This window comes from Oncorhynchus gorbuscha, unplaced genomic scaffold, assembly GCF_021184085.1.
Source record: "Oncorhynchus gorbuscha isolate QuinsamMale2020 ecotype Even-year unplaced genomic scaffold, OgorEven_v1.0 Un_scaffold_968, whole genome shotgun sequence".
In the NCBI taxonomy this organism is placed as follows: Eukaryota; Metazoa; Chordata; class Actinopteri; order Salmoniformes; family Salmonidae; genus Oncorhynchus; species Oncorhynchus gorbuscha.
Genome location: NW_025745899.1, coordinates 184,597 through 193,378, shown reverse-complemented (window position 1 = coordinate 193,378; position 8,782 = coordinate 184,597).

The following is an 8,782-nucleotide window of genomic DNA, read 5'->3' as shown; positions in this document are numbered from 1 at the left end:
GAAAAGGTTTTACCAACTTAGGGAACCTAAAAAAACATGCAAAATTACACACAGGAGAGAAGCCTTTCCAATGCTCCCAGTGTGGAAAGAGTTTTACACGGTTAGGGAACCTGAAGGACCATAAAAGAGTACACACAGGAGAGAAGCCTTTCCAATGCTCCCAGTGTGGAAATGGTTTTACTCAGTTAGGGAACCTGAAAAGGCATGAGAGAATGCACACAGGACAGAGAACTTTCCAATGTTCCCAGTGTGGAAAGGGTTTTCCCAGTGTGGAAAGAGTTTTACACGGGGGAGCCTGAAAGCTCATAAAATAGTTCTTACCATTGCAGGAAAGAAATTTACCAAGAAGAACCTTTAATAATGCTCCCAGTGTGGAAAGGGTTTTATTCTGTTAGGGAACTTGAAAAATGCTCTACCAACTGAGCTACAGAAGGACACACACAGGAGAGAAGCCTTTCCAATGTTCCCAGTTTTACACGGTGGAAAGAGTTTTACACGGAGAGAAACCTTTCCAATGTTCCCAGTGTGGAAAGAGTTTTACACGGCTAGGGAGCCTGAAAGCTCATGAAAGGATACACACAGGGGATACATCTTACCATTGCTCTCTGTGTGGAAAGAAATTTACCAAGTTAAAGAACCTAAAAAACATAAAAATATGCATATAAAATTACACACAAGGAGTATGGGTGGTCCCGGGACCCCACTTGGCGTTACAAGCGCCAAACTGAGCTACCCAATGTGGAAAAACCTTTCCAATGAGTTTTTTTACACGGTTAGGAAACCTGAAGGATCATAAAAGAATACACACAGGAGAGAAACCTTTCCAATGCACTCAATGTGGAAAGAGTTTTACACGATTAGGAAACCTGAAGGACCATCAAATAATGCACACAGGAGAGAAGCCTTTCCAATGTTCCCAGTGTGGAAGTGGTTTTACCCAGTTAGGGAACTTGAAAAGGCATGAGAGAACCCACACAGGACAGAGAACTTTCCAATGTTCCCAGTGTGGAAAGAGTTTTGCACAGTTAGGGAGCCTGAAAGAACATAAAATAGTTCACACAGGAGAGAAGCCTTTCCAATGCTCCCAGTGTGGAAAGGTTTTTACCCTGTTAGGGAACTTGAAAAAGCATGAGAAAATACACACAGGAGAGAAGCCGTTCCAATGTTCCCAGTGTGGAAATAGTTTTAAAAGTTCAGGGAGCCTGAAGGAGCATGAAAGAACACACACAGGGGAGACATCTTACCATTGTTCTATGTGTGGAAAGGATTTTACCAAGATAGGGAACCTAAAAAAACATATACAATTACACACAGGGGAGAAACCTTTCCAATGCTCCCAGTGTGGGAAGGGTTTTACACGATTAGGGAATCTGAAGGACCATAAATTAATACACACAGGCGAGAAGCCGTTCCAATGTTCCCAGTGTGGAAAGGGTTTTACCCAGATAGGGAACCTGAAAAGGCATGAGAGAACCCACACAGTCTTAACAATGACCCCAGGAGTTGGAACCAGTTCAGAAAACAGAACAGAAAACCGCAAAAAACTATGTTCTATTGAGGAACAGAAACAGAACCGGGAAAGAAAGTGATCTCCTGCGTTCTGGAACAGAAGCATTATTTTAAAAGTATGGTAACCGGTTAATAACATTCTTTTAAAGTAACTGTCCTGTGAAAATCTAACTTTTTAATATCCAAATAATGTTGTTGACTCGTCCGATTCTAGTATTTGAGGCCAAAGCATAAATTACAGATGAAAAAAATAATAAAAAATAAAACCTCTTTTTAAAAATTACTATTTCTCCCTGAGGAGAATTAACTGGCCAATCAACAGTCTTGAGGAGAATGAGCTGGCCAATCCACGGTCTACTCGTGTTATTTTTTGTGACCGGTATACACCCACACCATTCTACTAGGAAGGCGTTCTTAATGTTTTGTCCACTCTGTGTTCCTCTCCATGATGTATTGTTACACCATGTAGGAGCAGTATAGACCTAGTCTGTTCATTATATACATCTACATGATGTATTGTTACACCATGTAGGAGCAGTATAGACCTAGTCTGTTCATTATATACATCTACATGATGTATTGTTACACCATGTAGGAGCAGTATAGACCTAGTCTGGTCATTATATACATCTACATGATGTATTGTTACACCGTGTAGGAGCAGTATAGACCTAGTCTGTTCATTATATACATCTACATGATGTATTGTTACACCATGTAGGAGCAGTATAGACCTAGTCTGTTCATTATATACATCTACATGATGTATTGTTACACCATGTAGGAGCAGTATAGACCTAGTCTGTTCATTATATACATCTACATGATGTATTGTTACACCATGTAGGAGCAGTATAGACCTAGTCTGTTCATTATATACATCTACATGATGTATTGTTACACCATGTAGGAGCAGTATAGACCTAGTCTGTTCATTATATACATCTACATGATGTATTGTTACACCATGTAGGAGCAGTATAGACCTAGTCTGGTCATTATGTATTTGTTAATCCGATCTGTTTGTTTGACTGAATTAATTATATTTATTATTATTATTGATTATATATCAAATTAATAAGACGTTGCCTTAAATGCAGATGTGTAGGAGATGTTTGTTTTAAATCATTAGAAATCTGCACTAATCAATGAATCACTTGCTTCTCTTTATATGTCTCAATATAATATTGTTAGCTAATGAATTAAATGAATGAAAAATAAAGTGTTTTGTTGTTGTCAACTTCCGGGTCAGTAGCATCAGTCAAACCTTACACACACACACACACACACACACACACACACACACACACACACACACACACACACACACACACACACACACACACACACACACACACACACACACACACACACACACACACACACACACACACACACACACACACACACACACACACACACACACACACACACAGACAGACAGACAGACAGACAGACAGACAGACAGACAGACAGACAGACAGACAGACAGACAGACAGACAGACAGACAGACAGACAGACAGACAGACAGACAGACAGACAGACAGACAGACAGACAGACAGACAGACAGACAGACAGACAGACAGACAGACAGACAGACAGACAGACAGACAGACAGACAGACAGACAGACAGACAGACAGACAGACAGACAGACAGACAGACAGACAGACAGACAGACAGACAGACAGACAGACAGACAGACAGACAGACAGACAGACAGACAGACAGACAGACAGACAGACAGACAGACAGACAGACAGACAGACAATCTCTGATAAGCAGGAAAGTGCTAAGAATATAGATATATATTAATGTATTAATGTATGTAGCCTTAGAAATAAGGTGACAGACGCCTGATATACTATCTCTGATAAGCAGGAAAGTGCTAAGAATATATATATATATTAATGTATTAATGTATGTAGCCTTAGAAATAAGGTGACAGACGCCTGATATACTATCTCTGATAAGCAGGAAAGTGCTAAGAATATATATATATATTAATGTATTAATGTATGTAGCCTTAGAAATAAGGTTCATGAAGTTGTTAACGTTGGATACCGTTCATATACTGGCCACCTCTGAAACGTTCATATACTGGCCACCTCTGAAACGTTCATATACTGGCCACCTCTGAAACGTTCATATACTGGCCACCTCTGAAACGTTCATATACTGGCCACCTCTGAAACGTTCATATACTGGCCACCTCTGAAACGTTCATATACTGGCCACCTCTGAAACGTTCATATACTGGCCACCTCTGAAACGTTCATATACTGGCCACCTCTGAAACGTTCATATACTGGCCACCTCTGAAACGTTCATATACTGGCCACCTCTGAAACGTTCATATACTGGCCACCTCTGAAACGTTCATATACTGGCCACCTCTGAAACGTTCATATACTACTGGCCACCTCTGAAACGTTCATATACTGGCCACCTCTGAAACGTTCATATACTGGCCACCTCTGAAACGTTCATATACTGGCCACCTCTGAAACTCACTTAGACATTTTCTTTGATACACAGGAGCAATACAGGGATATAACATCTACAGAAAAGACAGGAATGCCAATGGGGGAGTTGTTGCTGTATACAATGGGGGAGGTGTTGCTGTTTACAATGGGGGAGTTGTTGCTGTATACAATGGGGAGGTGTTGCTGTTTACAATGGGGGAGGTGTTGCTGTTTACAATGGGGGAGGTGTTGCTGTTTACAATAGGGGGAGGTGTTGCCGTTTACAATGGGGGAGGTGTTGCAATACAATGGGGGAGGTGTTGCTGTTTACAATGGGGGAGGTGTTTCTGTTTACAATGGGGGAGACACAATGGGGGAGGTGTTGCCGTTTACAATGGGGGAGGTGGTGCTGTTTTACAATGGGGAGGTGGTGCTGTTTTACAATGGGGGAGGTGGTGCTGTTTTACAATGGGGGAGGTGGTGCTGTATACAATGGGGGAGGTGGTGCTGTTTTACAATGGGGGAGGTGGTGCTGTTTACAATGGGGGAGGTGTTGCCGTTTACAATGGGGGAGGTGTTGCTGTATACAATGAGGGAGGTGTTGCTGTATATTCAGAGCCATATTCCTGCTTAGAGAAGATCTCACATTAAATACTGTTGAAGTAATATGACTAGAGTTGAATCTGTTGAGAGAAGATCTCACATTAAATACTGTTGAATTGCTGTGGTTGCAAGTTTCCCTGCCTCATATAAAGCCTCTTTTGCTAAAGGTCTATATGGGATATATGTGGATAAATAGATATATATTGTAGAAAAGGCCCATGGAGTTGGTGGAATACTCCTTTAATTAATTGCCATTTACTCAGCTGGGCCAGGGGCGCTTTAATTAGGTCAGGTGAAATGTCCTACAGATCTCAACTCTATAAAAGGAGGAAATTGCCATTGCCTGATCTCGCTGCTTTCTCTTCCCTAAATCCATCTGATCCAGAAGTTCTGTGCGTCCATGAATCCACGTAAGTCCACCGACTCTTACCTTTCATCAGAATGATCTGTGGTGATCGGGAGAGTGGGCCATTCAGTTATTGTTTATAGTTATCACCGCGGAGCGCGGCTTGGAGCGCACGCTTCAAACATATTGTGTAATGTGAATTGTTAATAATGACTATGATTTGATCTTTGATTATGAATTTGATTGTATACATGTTATTTGTTTCCTTTGTGATGCAGCACAGACTACCAGTAAATATACCACTTTATGGTTAAAGGAATTCCTGCCTCAGTCTCATACATTCCTCTGTCACCTGACACGTGACCACCTGTTCACCTTCACTGTCAGTCATCCTACCTGTCCAGCAACCCACACAGATTCCACTAATCTTTCATATATGGATAAATAGATATATATGGATAAATATATATATATATATATATATACCGACTATAGGCCACCAAGTGCTAAAGGTCTATATGGGATATATAGATATATATATATATATATATATACGGCTATAGGCCACCAAGTGCTAAAGGTCTATATGGGATATATATATAGATATATATATATATATACGGCTATAGGCCACCAAGTGCTAAAGGTCTATATGGGATATATATAGATATATATATATATATATATATATATATATACGGCTATAGGCCACCAAGTGCTAAAGGTCTATATGGGATATATATATATATATATATATATAGATATATATATATATACGGCTATAGGCACCAAGTGCTAAAGGTCTATATGGGATATATATAGATATATAGATATATATATATATATATATATATATATATATGGGATATAGATATATATATATATACGGCTATAGGCCACCAAGTGCTAAAGGTCTATATGGGATATATATAGATATATAGATATATAGATATATATATATATATATACGGCTATAGGCCACCAAGTGCTAAAGGTCTATATGGGATATATATAGATATATATATATACGGCTATAGGCCACCAAGTGCTAAAGGTCTATATGGGATATAGATATATATATATATACGGCTATAGGCCACCAAGTGCTAAAGGTCTATATGGGATATATATATATATATATATATATATATATACGGCTATAGGCCACCAAGTGCTAAAGGTCTATATGGGATATATATATATATATATATATATATATATAGATATATATATATATACGGCTATAGGCCACCAAGTGCTAAAGGTCTATATGGGATATATATAGATATATAGATATAGATATATATATATATATATATACGGCTATAGGCCACCAAGTGCTAAAGGTCTATATGGGATATAGATATATATATATATACGGCTAAAGGTCTATATGGGATATATATAGATATATAGATATATAGATATATATATATATATATACGGCTATAGGCCACCAAGTGCTAAAGGTCTATATGGGATATATATAGATATATATATATACGGCTATAGGCCACCAAGTGCTAAAGGTCTATATGGGATATATATAGATCAGTGGTTCTTAACCTGGGTTCGATCGAACCCCAGGGGTTCGGTGAGTCAGTCTCAGGGGTTCGGCGGAGGTCAAGACACACATCCGACATCCGACCGATATGATTTGTGATGACATGCCCTGCTTGGCCATCATTGGCTGCAGGTGATCACGCTACAACGCTTGGCCTATCTGTGCTGCAGGGAATTTGGTGTGCCCAGTAGTCTACTTGTGACTGTCGTGATGGTATGTCTTGTGATTTATTTCTTAATATTTGAATCCCTTCATACATACTATGTCGAGCAAAAAAAGAAAGTGGTCGGACGAATATGTACAATATGGATTCACGTGTATAATGGAACATGATGGGAGTCAGCGTCCTAACTGCATGATTTGCAATGCCAAGTTGAGTAATTCTAGTCTAGGACCGGCAAAACTAAGAACACTTCCTTAAGCTGCATGGAGATGGAAAATACAAGAACACAACGTTCGCTGAATTCAAGGTGAAGAGAGCCAGATTCGATGTAAAAGCTACTCTGCCTGTTCTCGGCTTTGTACCCATCAACAAACTGACAGCATCGTATGAAGTTGCTTACCTGATCGCAAAGCAGGGCAAACCACACACCATTGGTGAAACACTCATAAAACCAGCTGTGTTGAAAATGGTGAATATATCATGCTGAGAAAAGAGGCTGAAGTTAAGTTATCCCAAATTCCTCTTTCAAATGACACCATCAGCGACAGAATAGAGGACATGAGCAAAGACATCTTGGCTTAAGTAGTTGCAGATCTGATTTCAAGCCCGGCAAAATTCTGCCTTCAACTCGACGAGACCACAGACGTTTCCAATCTAAGCCAGCTTGCTCTATTCGTGCACTATGTGAAAGACGACGTGATAAAGGAAGATTTTGTTTATTTTGCCTCTTACAACAACAACTAAGGCAGCCGATGTGAAGAAACTTGTGGATGACTTCTTCAAAGACAACAATCTTTCGTGGGTTTCTGCAGTTTGTTTGGACGGAGCTCCAATAATGCTGGGAAGAAAGGTTTTGGTTTTGGTGCGCTAGTGAAAGCCGATGCACCACACATCATTGTTACGCATTGGATTCAGCACAGGCATGCGTTGGCAACAAAAACCTTGCCTCCAAAACTGGCAGAAGTATTAAATATTGTAGTGGAATGTGTGAACTATGTGCCAACTAGTGCTCTGAGGCACCGCATCTTCAGTGAGCTGTGTAAAGAAATGGGCTCTGAATTCGAGGTACTTCTGTACCATTGTAATGTTCGGTGGTGTCCCGGGGACAGGTGCTGAATCGTGTTTTTGCCGTGCGTGTGGAATTAGCCCTGTTTTTGCAAAAGCACCAACATTGTCATGCAGATTGCTACAAAAATGAGTTCATTCTCATTTTAGCGTACATGGCTGATATCTTCGCAGCTCTCAATCACCTCAATCAAAAGATGCAGGGCGGTGGAGTCAACATCATCGAAGTGGAGGAAAACCTGAAGGCTTTTCAAAAAAAGCTACCGTTATGGAAACGACGAACAGAGAACGATAACTTCGCAAACTTTCCCCTGCTGGACGACTGTGTAAGTAAGATCGAAGATGTATCTGGAATCGGAGACATTTCTGTACCTGCGGAACTGAAGCAAGCAATTGCCACGCACTTAGATGAGCTTCCAAAGTCTCTCGACGGATACTTCCCTACAAGAGAGTCATATCCAGCATGGGTGAGACAGCCGTTCACGTTTAGTGTTGAGACAACAGATGTCAATGATGAATACCTCGATGAAATCATTGAAATTCAGCAGAGCCAGGTTCAACAGCAACTCTTTAGAACAACAACGCTTTCAACATTTTGGTGTCATCAAATGGTAACGTACCCTGTTATTGCTAAGAAAGCTCCTGAGATTTTCATACAACATATCTTTGCGAGCAATCCTTTGAGGATGCTGGACATAAACAAAGAAAAGCAACAGACTTTGTTGCGAAAAGGACATGAGAGTGGCACTTGCCAAGGTGAAGCCGTGCATTTCTGAACTGGTCTCTGAAAGGCAACAGCAGAAATCACACTGATTTGCAGTAAATATTCATTAATATGTTTTTGTTTTTGTGTGAAAATCATGTTTTGATGATTTTGTTCTTTGAACACAGTGATGTTGACGCACGGTTCATTTTGTGCACCAGTAAAATATATACCTATGTTTTGAATTTGAAAAAAAATCATAATTTATTTTTCCAATTAAGGGTTCGGTGAATGCGCATATGAAACTGGTGGGGTTCAGTACCTCCAACAAGGTTAAGAACCACTGATATATATATATATGGC